The sequence below is a fragment of the Paramormyrops kingsleyae genome, chromosome 14, assembly GCF_048594095.1.
Source record: "Paramormyrops kingsleyae isolate MSU_618 chromosome 14, PKINGS_0.4, whole genome shotgun sequence".
In the NCBI taxonomy this organism is placed as follows: domain Eukaryota; kingdom Metazoa; phylum Chordata; class Actinopteri; order Osteoglossiformes; family Mormyridae; genus Paramormyrops; species Paramormyrops kingsleyae.
The window spans coordinates 16,141,774-16,154,326 of record NC_132810.1 but is presented as its reverse complement, the minus strand read 5'-3'; the positions used below and the strand labels follow the sequence as shown (position 1 = coordinate 16,154,326).

At 52.0% G+C, this 12,553-nt stretch overlaps 1 protein-coding gene across 1 annotated transcript in view; it reads left to right on the top strand.

The window, feature by feature from the left end:
- Positions 1-12,553, top strand: part of babam2 (BRISC and BRCA1 A complex member 2) — a 51,124-nt gene that overhangs the window by 6,339 nt on the left and 32,232 nt on the right. The window lies entirely within an intron of this gene.

Sequence of the window (12,553 nt, the reverse complement as noted above, 5' to 3'; positions counted from 1 at the left end):
TCTGGGATGTTTCTCAGTGTGTCTTTGTCGACTGGAAATGTACACGGTTACCCATGTCACATCTAAAATAACGGGTGATATGATGTGATGGTGGGGGGGGGGGGGGCTGTAGTTTGTTTTCCCTCCCATGTCTCCCAGACGTGTTTCTCTGTCCCTTTGGTTACAGAATCCTTGGCAGTTGCATGCGACTTCTGTCAGCAGCCGGGTGTGGGTTGCGGGTGGCGGCAGCGGCAAGGCTGTGGGGCACTCGGCAGCGACAGGGACGGGTCGCCCAGCAAAAAAAAACGCAGAGAAAAGATGGGCCCCAGGGCCCTTAGGAGCCACCGCAGAAACTCAAATGACGTGAGCCGTCTGGCGTCTCTTGACCACAAGCGGCATGGTTTGAGCTGCGGGCCACGGTGTCACTGCCCTTGTGGATAACGCACTTTGGTGGAGAGCACAGAGAGCTGCCCCAGAGTGACCTCTCCGGGGTAGGCAGGCCAGCTGGTTATTTGCCACGTTGTTTATTAGTATTTTTGCCAAAAGCTGTGTCCAGGACTATTTTAAAGGCAGCAGAGCTGAAAAATTCCTCTGTGTCAGTCTGCAAGTCAGTGTGATCCTCTCACAGAGTCAGTCTACGAGTCAGAGTGACCCTCTGGCATAGTCAGTCTGTGAAACAGTGCCATCCTCTAGCGGCCCGTGTGATCCTCTCAGAGTCAGTCTACAAGTCAGTGCCATCCTCACACAGTCACTCTGTGAATCAGTGCCATCCTCTACGAGTCAGTGTGATCCTTTCAAAGAATCAGTCTGTGACTCACTGCCATCCAATCACAGTCAATCTTTCTGTCAGTGTGTTCCTCTCGCAGAGTCAGTCTGTGAAACAGTGCCATCCACTCATAGTCTTTCTGTCAGTGCGATCCTCTTGCAGTGAGCTTGTGAATCAGTGCCATCCTCTAAAGGTCAGTGCGATCCTCTCACAGTCAGTCTATGAGTCAGTGTAGTCCTCTCACAAAGTCTGTAAATCAGTGCCATCTTCTACGAGTCAGTGTGCTCCTCTCAGAGTCAGTCTGTGAATCACTGCCATCCACTCAGTCGTTCTGTCAGCGCGATCCTCTTGCAGTCAGTTTGTAAATCAGTGCCATCCTCTAAAAACCAGTGTGATCCTCTCTCAGAGTCAGTCTGTGAGTTAGTGCCACTCACTCAGTCTTTCAGTCAATGCGATCCTCTCAGAATCAGTCTGTGAGTTAGTGCCACTCACTCCGTCTTTCAGTCAATGCGATCCTCTCAGAGTCAGTCTGTGAGTCAGTGCCACTCACTCAGTCTTTCAGTCAATGCGATCCTCTCAGAGTCAGTCTGTGAGTCAGTGCCACTCACTCCGTCTTCCAGTCAATGCGATCCTCTCAGAGTCAGTCTGTGAGTAAGTGCCACTCACTCAGTCTTTCAGTCAATGCGATCCTCTCAGAGTCAGTCTGTGAGTCAGTGCCACTCACTCAGTCTTTCAGTCAATGCGATCCTCTCAGAGTCAGTCTGTGAGTCAGTGCCACTCACTCAGTCTTTCAGTCAATGCGATCCTCTCAGAGTCAGTCTGTGAGTCAGTGCCACTCACTCAGTCTTTCAGTCAATGCGATCCTCTCAGAGTCAGTCTGTGAGTCAGTGCCACTCACTCAGTCTTTCAGTCAATGCGATCCTCTCAGAGTCAGTCTGTGAGTCAGTGCCACTCACTCAGTCTTTCAGTCAATGCGATCCTCTCAGAGTCAGTCTGTGAGTCAGTGCCACTCACTCAGTCTTTCAGTCAATGCGATCCTCTCAGAGTCAGTCTGTGAGTCAGTGCCACTCACTCAGTCTTTCAGTCAATGCGATCCTCTGAGTCAGTCTGTGAGTTAGTGCCACTCACTCAGTCTTTCAGTCAATGCGATCCTCTCAGAGTCAGTCTGTGAGTCAGTGCCACTCACTCAGTCTTTCAGTCAATGCGATCCTCTCAGAGTCAGTCTGTGAGTCAGTGCCACTCACTCAGTCTTTCAGTCAATGCGATCCTCTCAGAGTCAGTCTGTGAGTCAGTGCCACTCACTCAGTCTTTCAGTCAATGCGATCCTCTCAGAGTCAGTCTGTGAGTCAGTGCCACTCACTCAGTCTTTCAGTCAATGCGATCCTCTCAGAGTCAGTCTGTGAGTCAGTGCCACTCAGTCTTTCAGTCAATGCGATCCTCTCAGAGTCAGTCTGTGAGTCAGTGCCACTCACTCAGTCTTTCAGTCAATGCGATCCTCTCAGAGTCAGTCTGTGAGTCAGTGCCACTCACTCAGTCTTTCAGTCAATGCGATCCTCTCAGAGTCAGTCTGTGAGTCAGTGCCACTCACTCAGTCTTTCAGTCAATGCGATCCTCTCAGAGTCAGTCTGTGAGTCAGTGCCACTCACTCAGTCTTTCAGTCAATGCGATCCTCTCAGAGTCAGTCTGTGAGTCAGTGCCACTCACTCAGTCTTTCAGTCAATGCGATCCTCTCAGAGTCAGTCTGTGAGTCAGTGCCACTCACTCAGTCTTTCAGTCAATGCGATCCTCTGAGTCAGTCTGTGAGTCAGTGCCACTCACTCAGTCTTTCAGTCAATGCGATCCTCTCAGAGTCAGTCTGTGAGTCAGTGCCACTCACTCAGTCTTTCAGTCAATGCGATCCTCTCAGAGTCAGTCTGTGAGTCAGTGCCACTCACTTAGTCTTTCAGTCAATGCGATCCTCTCAGAGTCAGTCTGTGAGTCAGTGCCACTCACTCAGTCTTTCAGTCAATGCGATCCTCTCAGAGTCAGTCTGTGAGTTAGTGCCACTCACTCAGTCTTTCAGTCAATGCGATCCTCTGAGTCAGTCTGTGAGTTAGTGCCACTCACTCAGTCTTTCAGTCAATGCGATCCTCTCAGAGTCAGTCTGTGAGTCAGTGCCACTCACTCAGTCTTTCAGTCAATGCGATCCTCTCAGAGTCAGTCTGTGAGTTAGTGCCACTCACTCAGTCTTTCAGTCAATGCGATCCTCTCAGAGTCAGTCTGTGAGTTAGTGCCACTCACTCAGTCTTTCAGTCAATGCGATCCTCTCAGAGTCAGTCTGTGAGTTAGTGCCACTCACTCAGTCTTTCAGTCAATGCGATCCTCTCAGAGTCAGTCTGTGAGTTAGTGCCATCCACTTGCAGAGGGAAGGGCAGAACCCCCTGCTGTCCTTCAGCCAGCAGCCAGGCCTTTTTATGGCCTCGGCTGCATTTTTTTTACAAACCTCTTTTCATTCCCAGCCTTGGTTGTTTTGTAGTTTGTAACCCCCCCTCCTGCTTTCTGTCGATACACTGGATAAGACTCCCCACTTTGTGCCTAATCTCATATCCTGCACAGTGTTGATTTGATGGTGTTATAGACCTGACAGAATAGCAGGCTTTGAACATAGTCGGAGGGGTGCATTAGGGGGGGGGGGGTGACTAGCCTCAGCACCCCGCCGTCTTAGACAGTGGGGCAGCAAGTCACATGGGTTGGTGGGGGGGTCCTCTGAGACGGGAACAGCATGTGGAGGTTCTCTGGTGCCCATAATTACAGAGGGCTGAGGAGTCCAGTGCCGCTTTGATCCCTGGGAACCCCGCCGCCTGCCACCCTCATCCTCACGCTCCAGATCTCAGACAGAGATTCGCAGCCGACAGCTTTCATTGGTGTGTAGCCATGCACAAAACAAAACACGGGAAATAGCCCAAATAAGCCTTAATTTAGAACGTGACTGCAGCAGCCAGAAGGAGCCGCAGGGGTGTGTCAGGTTCACACGTGCTCAGTTGTGGGGCGTCCCAAGCGTCCCGGATGGGCCACACCGAGCCGCCATTTTCTGCACTGGAAATGCATCCGCTCCATTGGGCTGCCCTCTAGGGGGTGCTCTGTATTCCTGTTGTTTTGCGGCCAGCCAGAGCTCCTCCCTTTCCGCTTCCCGGCGGGTCGCTGTCTGGCTCTCCGCTCCGCCGCTGCCTCCCACCAGATGGCCAGGAAAAGGTGATGAAGGAACATTCCAGCAAACTTTAGGCACGTTTCATTGGCCTTGGTTTGGCTGGGGGGGAGCGCAGTATACTCTCTCAGTCCTGCGTAATGCCATTAGTCAGGCTTCTTTTTATTCATGGGTAAAAACGTTTGTGCAAGGTTTGGAGCCCTGAAAGCCCAGTTGGTAATCTGTGGGTGTTGACCTGCAGGTGGCGCCAGGGAGTGCGCCGGTCATTTCGCTATAAATGTCAGGTCGCGGGTCATGACCAGCTGAGTGATGTAGTCCTGTGGACAGCGTGACCTGATATCACCTCAGACCTTTGACAAAACCATTCATCCCAGACATGAGAGGGGCCTGAGTTCACTCATCAGCGGTTTACAGATGGACCACAAGGACCACCATGGTGGGGGGGGGGGGGGGGGGGGTGACTGAGTGATGTTTCTAAAAATACCCCCTCAGTCACATGTCTCCGGGCATCTGCCGAGCTATTTCAGTTATGCCCTCGTTGACACAGACAATGGCTCATTCTGCATCCATAACTGCCCCCCCCCCCCCCCCCCAAAAAAAAAAAAAACAGACAAGCAATTTGGAGCAACATCAGGACCCCCCACCCCTCCTAAAAGTGGACGGGGACTTTGCAGAAGAGTGCGGGGGGAAGATCCATCTGCCGGAATTCGTTGTAACCTTTATCTTCAAACGAAAACGGGCAAAAAAGAAAAATCCAAAATGTCATGTTGCAGACACTTAGTCAATTAGCATTTGAAATGCATGCGAGTGACTGGGCGGTGAGTCAGGGCCGTGCTGTGCTCTGGGTCCACGGGCCACCGTCCTGCCCGCGCCTCCCAGCTCTCTCCTGGTCCGGGCGCTAAATTCGCCCACCTTGTTTGTCATCTGGGCAAAATCAGGCGTTTGTCTCATTGTTTTTTGACAATGGAAACCATTTTTCCTGTGATGCAGTTCTACAAGTGGCTCTAAGGTTGGGAGCGATGTTTGCTGGGGGTGGGGGGGAGGCTATTCCAGTCCCTTGCAACTCGGGAAGGGGGCCGCAGCGCTCCTGGCCTTGATGTGTGGTGGCGTGGCGTCCGTTTGGAAAGCAGACCCCATGAGAAGCCGGGCCGCACCTGCCCTTCACACTCATCAGCAGAGCTGTGTTTTCCCCGAGTGGAAAAAGGCTTAGGGCTACTTCCTCATCCTCTTTTTATCCCAGTTTAAGACTTGGAGAAGTTTGGGCCTGAAACGTGACCATAGGGCCCCGCAGAGGTGATTTTTACATTGTTATTTCCAGGCTAGGTTCATTTGGGATGGGACTAGCTGTTCGTCGAAATCCGCATGTCAACAGCTCCACTCATTTCAATGCAGAAAATAAGTATTTCAGTTCTTGGAATGAAGAACGCAAAGCCATGTGCAAAAGCGCATTTTTTATTTGCATATTACCACAGTTCTTGTGCGAATCTGAGTGCAACAAATAATGCACCTTAATAATCTAAAAGTTCTGGACTGGATCAGAACCTCAGAGATGTGCAGGATGCTTGGATCTGGGCCTGCAGGGTGGTGGTGGTGCGTGCGTGTGTGCGTGCGTGCATGCGTGTGTGTGTGTGTGTTTGTGTATGAGGGCGTTTGTGTGTGTGTGTGTGTGTGTGAGGATGCACCCTCAGGTTGGGACCAGCAGTATGGATGTGGGAGACGCTCTAAAAGACCAGCCTGTTCACTTTGTCTGCAGCTAACAGGTTGGCGTCTGCCTGCCCGGCTCTCTCTGTCTCTCTCTGTCTCTCTCTGTCTCTCTCTCTGTCTCTCACTTTCTGTCTATCTCTCTCTCTCTCTCTCTCTCTCTCTCTCTGTCTCTCAACTTTCTGTCTCTCTCTCTGTCTCTCACTTTCTGTCTCTCTCTCTCTCTCTGTCTCACTTTCTGTGTCTCTGTCTGTCTCTCACTTTCTGTCTCTCTGTCTGTCTCTCTCTGTATCTCTGTCTCTGTGTCTCTCTCTACGTCTCTCTATGTTTCGCTTTCTCTCTCTGTCTCTCTGTGTCACACGTGGGCACAGCACAGACTTAGGTAATCAAAACGTTTGAGGCCATTTATTTGGGCAGTAGCTGTGTATTTAATATGTATATGTATATTTCAAGACTAAAAACAGAATTACTCAAATTCACAGTAAAAATTAAAAAAAAAAATGCTTTCCTGTCCTCAAAGCATTGATGGACACCGCTTCCCAAACCCCTCTCCTTTGGGGCACCTCAGCCATTCCATGTATTTGTTACATTTCAGCACCAGCTCAATTAATTATCTTAATTAGAATAAGTCAGTGAGGTACTGATTAGCCAAATGAGGTGAGGTGGTGGTCAGTCAAAAAGGACATCGGCAAGTAGATTCAGAGATTCTGAAATGGCACTTTGACAGAACACAAGCAGGAAGATAATCTGAACGTTTTCTTTGCCTGCCTGAGACTCTCGCCCTGCACTGTGTTACATCCACGCTGCTCTCTGTCTGTTTCACAGCATCCTCACATTCCTCACCTGTGCTTGTTGTATCACCCCACCGGCCACTAATCGAAATTCAACCCCCCCCCAGCCGCAACAGCTGTGGCAAATGGTGGAGAGCCGATGGGTAAATGGGTGGGTGGGGGGACAAAGCCGCCCTGGGGAGGGCTCTCTGTTTGTTTTATACTTACGCGGGCTGACTTATAGCCACAACATAACCCTATGACATAATTATTTTCTGAAATGAGGCGTTTTATTCCAGCTGAACAAAGGCTGTTTAATTACTGTGGGAGAGCGTGGGGGGGGGGGGGGGGGGCTGGGACATTCCCAGACTGCGGCAGGGTGGGGGAACCGTGGAACATGTGATGCAAAGTTCTGCCGACTTGAGGTAGATTAAAGTAAATATAGAAGCAGGAAAGATGGCAGCGTGACTAAAGGCTGCTGTGTTTACATGTGGCGTGCGGGGGTGCGGGGGGGACACACGTCTAGACATATCTTTCCAGTGGACAGTTGGGACGTCGGGGGTCCTGTCGCTGCTTTGTTCATTTATCTGTTTAGGTACAAGCAGCTTCGCCCGAATCGCCAGCTACCCGAAAGGCTCGCTCTCTGAGACACCAGCCCCGCCTTGGTTCATCTCCCCCACCTCCGCATATCCCGGTGCCCATTAGTGGGTTCGTCCAGCGGGCTGCCTGTTCATAAAGGCCCCACGGCTCAGCCACCTCTCATTAAAGCCCTTTCGTTGGGGGGGGGGGGGCATCTAGCCCGTTCCTTGCAGAAAAGGTCACGTCACGGACAGCCCCCCCGAAGACAGAATAGATACCAGGCTACCTTCTCTGCGCCTGCTACACCCTCAGGTGCCACATCCATGGAAATCCTTCCCTTTCCCGTTTCCGTGGGAATGGTCCTGGGCTCCAAATGGGGGGGTGGGATTTATAACGATGGGTTAATGGTTAGCGCTGTTTTGTTGGCAGAAAACGGCCCTTTGAAGGTCAGAATGTTAATTAGTCGTCTCGGAGAGTTTTGCTCTGGTTTGTGTAATGTGAGGCACGGCATAAAACCCTCACTGGCTCTCCTTCCTTTTATTAGAACATTTCGTTCCCTTGTTTATTTTCTTCTTTTTTCTTCTTTTTTTTTTGTTTTTTTTTTTTTGCAAATCCCGTAAAGGTATTTTAAATGTTCCCGTCGGCATAGCAGTTCCTCCAGCTTCCCGTCATTAACGGCCGGCATTCGGCATCCGGTGCGGCCTCGCCACTGGTGCCAGGCAGCTCCAGCACCCCCACACCTTTCGGGAGGGTAGGGGGGGCGAGGGGCGGTGTTATATGGTGGCTAGTTGGAGTCCTGTATTGTATCTGATGTGTTCTTTTGTGGAAAGAGGAAGGGCTTCATACAATGGATGGGGGGGGGCACACTTCAGCTAATGGGTGGGATGTGGGAGGGGCTGATGGGAAGGTGCCCGGAGGACTCTGCTGGGGGGTATCCTGAGCCAGAGGACTGGCACTGTGAGGTCTGAGCAAGATGCTGTTACCCCCATTTAATTTTGATGCTTATTTTGGAGTCATTCTGGTTAGTCACCTCCCTACAAGGCAGGGGCTGTCTTGTTGTTTCTGAGGACCCCTCTCAAAATATTACTTGTCCCCCTGTAGTGTAGTGACAGGTTGTGACCAACAGGGGGGGGCTTTGCAAATTTCGGGTTTGAGTGGCAGAAGAACCGCAGCGCTGCTGGCCGTGGGTCTTGCTGGTAGTTGTGTTATCCCGCTGTACTTCTCCCGTTTCACTTCTGGGGGGCGCTCAGTAAAGCGTCGTCGCGGGTCCCTGGAGCATCGCTAGCGGAGCCCCGTAAGCCCACGCCCGGACGTGTCGCACCCCCGCCCCAGGGCGTGGTCCCTGCGGAATGACAGCGGCATGACAGCAGTGCGGGCTAGGCCCCCGGGGGGCAGGCGGGGAGTGGAGCAGGCCGCGGGGGTGGGGGAGTCTCGCGGAGTGCGTGACCTGGGCGGGAACACCGATGCCGCCTTGACCTTCAGCCCGGCTCGTCTTTCACAGAACACGGCCGGTTGGACCCAGTTTGCATCTCCTGGGACGCCAGTCTCCTCTCTGCTTGGCCTTCGCCTCTTACCCGTGCTGGCAAACTAATCCGGAAATAGGCTCATTTAACCGTTTGTTTGCTGTGTGTTAAAACTGGCAGCTCCTTTGACGGAGGTCAGGAGATGGTGTGTGAAAGGTTTATTCTCCTGGGATTGGCTTTTGAGGGGGGTTCACCTTCCTGTTTGTCTCTTATCATCCTTCTTTAAGCCGCTTGTCCTTGACGGTCTACCCCTCCCCGCCTCTTGACAAATGAGGCCCTAGGCCCACGTTGATAAGGTGTCCCGTGACTCCCGCCTGACAACAGCGCCCTGATGTTTGGCTGGCGCCGTGTCTCTGACGGAGCTGCCAAATGCACGGGGGGGTTGACCACACCCGGCGCCCGACCTGCTAGGCTTCTCACCCGGCCCGACGGACCTCAGGGTACGATCCGTTGCGTCATGCGGCCCATCACAAAGCTTGCTTGGGATCAGACAGCAGGCCCAGGTGGATGTGGGCCAGAACTGCTAAGCCGGCACTTGGAGAAGGCCCGGGAAGGCTTTCTAGCAATGGTTCCTAGAGGACAGCTTGTTTACTTTTGGGTGACCCAGCCTAACTTGAGTTGTAGCCTGTATTGATCATTCCTCTTTGCTCGTGCTCTGTTCTTTCAGGTGGATCTACTTTGGAATGGGCCAGATTTTTGACTCTTGGGAAGCACACCTCCAGATGTTAAACTCTTGAGATACATGCAAACAGATGTTAGACTAGAGAAACATACATACAGATGTTTGACTTACAAAGCACGCATACAGATGTTAGACTCTTGAGAAACATGCATACAGATGTTACTCTTGAGAAACATGCATACAGATGTTAGACTCTTGAGAAACATGCATACAGATGTTATACTCTTGAAGAACAGGCACACAGATGTTAGAGACTGCTCAGAGGCACACACCCAGATGTTACTCTTGAGATGCACACACCCAGATGTTACTCTTGAGATGCACACACCCAGATGTTGGACTCATGAGAAACATGCATGTTATGCTCAAGGAGCAGCATACTTGTGAGATATTGAATTCCCTGCTAACGCTGCGTGTTCAGGAGCACGAAATCCACTCCATCCTTGCATGTTTGAACAGAATAAAGTATTAAAATAGGGGCAAAGACACAGAATGAGCATAAACCTCACGGGGAGCGGCTCTGCCCGCTGTAGGGGTGGCATGTCGCCTGGCTTCCCTCCTCAGTGCCCGTCTCGCTCAGATTAGTTTAATACTCAGGTTAAACGCACGACTTTCAACTCGGATGCGATTTATTGCCCCTCCAGCATCTGTAAGAAAAATCATGTTTAATGCAGCAAAAATATTTTTATTTTTGGCCTACATAATTATCTTGAAATGTCAGATGCCAGCTGTTGTCATGGCATCGGTAAACGAGCATTCGATTAAAGTTGTAAATGAAGGAAAGAAGGGGATGTACGGCCAGAGCTTGCTGATCAGGGCCTCTCCAAGCGGGTCACCGGTCCGGCGCGTAATCGGAGGTCCGGATTGTGGCGTTCATTGACGCGTCGGCCTGTTTCCTCGTCCTGGGTCGACATTCTCGTCTGTTCTGTATCTGTTTGTGCGAAGCGAGCGGGGAGTACGATTCCGAAACGCAAGGCAATGGGTCGTTCCCGCACAGCCCACTGTCCGCTGTACTGCTACAAGACCCTGTTAGCTCCATGCTAATACCGTGCCTGAGCTTGCGAGTCGGACCGGAACAAAGGCAGTTTTGTTTTCATTAAAATTGCTGTTACATCATAACGTCCAGCACCAACCACACCCCGAGAGGGAAGGCATTTCATAACACCCCACCGCATTCACCTCTGCGGCATGCCACCGGCGGCCTGTGGTGCAACGGCCGGGGTCATGTGACCAGTGCAGTCTCCCTGCGCGGGCGCGCTGCTGCTGTGGCTTGGCGTTCTGTGCAGCGGAGGAGCGGCCGCATCCGGAGACTGTCCTGGGGGGTACAGGCCGGCCAAGATCTCCAATCGGAACCCTGAGTTGTCTAAACAGCTTAAGCAAGAGTCCTGCCAGGAATGTAAACGGTGTGTGTTTCTGTGTTATAAATTCCAGACATGTCCACCCCCCATGGAGATGTGGGTACCAAAGGTTGACCGTTTGTCTGTATGTGTGTGTAGGTGTGTGTGTTTGAGCGTGTGTCTGTGTCTTCGCTTGGTTTCATTTGTCTCCCGGGTCAGCCCCGGTCCAGTCACTGAAGCCCAGTCACTGAAGCCCAGTCACTGAAGCCCAGTCACTCCCCGGACTGGACACTGTCCCGCTCCCCGCCCCCATCTCACAAGGGCTCCCGTTCTTCACGTTTCCTCTTCGTTCTGGGAATCCCGGCCTTGCCAGTAAGGACGGCTCAGCTAACAGATGACGAGGTCAGCAGCTACAGCGCCGAACCTCAGCTCTGCTTGGACAGAGGGACTGACAGGAGCACAGACAGGCATACAGTCAGGCAGGCAAACGCATCCTGAGACCTGAGGACAGGTGGACAGACAGGTGGACAAATGAACTGACTGGAAAGTAGACAGGCGAGCAGATAAGAGGACAGATAAAGGACAAGAGGATGGACAGGAGACTGACGAAAGATAGATGGACAGAACGGGGAAAGGCTCAGTGTGGTACCGGCCGCACCTGACTGAGCTGCCGTCCGTCAAGGTGGGCAGCGATGGAGCATCAGAACAGCGGGAGCTGGGAGGAAGTGAGTCACCTCGGGCAGTGGGCGAGGCCCCGCCCGCCCGCGCTGCTGCCAGCTGCCAGCTGCCAGGCCTGTAGAGGCTGTTCCCAGCCTGCACTCTGGGTCTCCTTGTGTGCGTGTGTGTGCGCGTGTGCGCGTGCATATACATGCACGTGTGCCCACGTGCACTTATTCACTTGCTGCAGCCCTGAAATTTCGAGTTGTAAGAGGCACCGGTCTACCTGGCACACCATAGCGAAGGGGGCACTGGCCCGGTACCGGCAAAGTGCATTATGGGTAGAGTGTATTTCTAAACTTGATCATGCAGCCTCTGTTTCCGTCATGCTGAACCTACAGCCCGCCCCTGCACCCAAATTCCGCTGCTTTCAGCTCCCAGCACAAACACCACGGGGCAATATATTTGTTTACCAGAATTTTCCCGAGCCCCCCCCCCCCCCCCCGATGATCATAACACTTTGGGCTGATTGATGTGCACACGCAGCTTGCTGTAAGTGTGTGGGGAGTCTTATTTGTAACGGGTGTGTTTTATGTAACAGCTGTGAATGCTGTCGGTCCCCCCCCCCCATGTGTAAGCAGAGTGTGTGAGTCATCAGAGCAGTAAAAAGCCTGCAGAAATCACAGCATAATCATTTTAAACTTCAGTCCGTGTGATAAACTCATTAGGCTGCTTTTCTAGTTCATTCTGAACTGTTTATGTGTGTCTGTGTGCAGGTGTGTATGTATGTGTGTGTGTATGTATGTGTGTGTGTATGTGCGAGTGTGCGCGTGTGTGTGTGTATGTATGTGTGTGTGTATGTGCGAGTGTGCGCGTGTGTATTTGTGTGTGTGTGTATTTGTGTGTGTGTGTGCGTGCGAGCGCGTGTGTATTTGTGTTCGTGTGTGTATATGTGTGTCTGTATGTGTGTGTGTGTGTCTGTATGTGTGTGTGTGTGTGTCTGTATGTGTGTGTGTGTGTGTGTCTGTGTGTGTATATGTGTGTCTGTATGTGTGTGTGTGTGTCTGTATGTGTGTGTGTGTGTGTCTATGTGTGTGTGTGTGTCTGTATGTGTATGTGTGTGTCTGTATGTGTGTGTGTGTGTCTGTATGTGTATATGTTTGTCTGTATGTGTGTGTATGTGTGTGTGTGTCTGTATGTGTGTGTGTGTGTGTGTATGTGTGCTTTATTTTCCTTAATTCTCATTTCCCGGTCCCAGCCCCAGTGTCAGGTGACCCAGCGTGGTGGGGGGGGGGCATTCCCTTTTGGGGCTTCCGCCGCGCACCCCATTGGCTCCCCCCCCGGCTTGCCACCTCCCCAGGCGAGGCTTGAGTCC